Genomic DNA, 772 nt, shown 5'->3' on the forward strand with positions numbered 1-772 from the left:
TGTCAAGATCTGTCACAAAGAATAGAAAGGCAGTGAAAGCGCAGAAAATGTTCATTTCTGTAGTGGGCTTTTTTACAAGGGAAGAAGTGTGCTTCAAGATAGCATACATTGAAAAAGTTTATACAATCACTGGACCATTTTGGAAGGGCTCCTGAGAAAACATACACCATTATTCTTCCCTCCGTTGTCCCACCACCACTACCCTATGTGCAAACTTCGGTAGCCTAAAACTTTTGTTCCTGAGAAATCTAAGGAGAATTTTATTTCATAAGTTTTCTTTGGTCACTCTTTCCAGCATTAATGCTCAGGCTGTAAAAATACATGGCTAAATTTAATTGAAAACTCATGTTTATTTAGGGAAAACAACTACTGTGCATACCTAAGGGTATCAGTATCTCATTTAAAAAGATTCGTTAAGAAAAATGAGGTACTTCCACCTTTGAAATTGAGTCTTGACATCACAACTAATTTTACAGAAATGGGCAGGAATGTTTCTGTATGAGAAGAGATCCTGAACTTTTTTGGATAGTTCTCTACAGTCCCATTAAAATTCTCATTCCCTATTGGTTCCCTGGAGACCAGAATTTTACTGGTTTTTACACTTATTAAGAAGTAAGAAATTGTTTTTACTCGCAACATTTCATCATTTGCAAGTTGAAGTTTTAGAGTGTTCCTCCTCCCTGAATTATAGAATGCCACTTCATTGGAAACATTCTTCAACATAAATACCAAGTATCATTTTTGTTCCTCAAAGTTGTTCTTGATTCCAGTT

The sequence above is a fragment of the Pteropus vampyrus genome, unplaced genomic scaffold (assembly GCF_000151845.1).
Source record: "Pteropus vampyrus isolate Shadow unplaced genomic scaffold, Pvam_2.0 Scaffold8, whole genome shotgun sequence".
NCBI classification, from domain to species: Eukaryota; Metazoa; Chordata; class Mammalia; order Chiroptera; family Pteropodidae; genus Pteropus; species Pteropus vampyrus.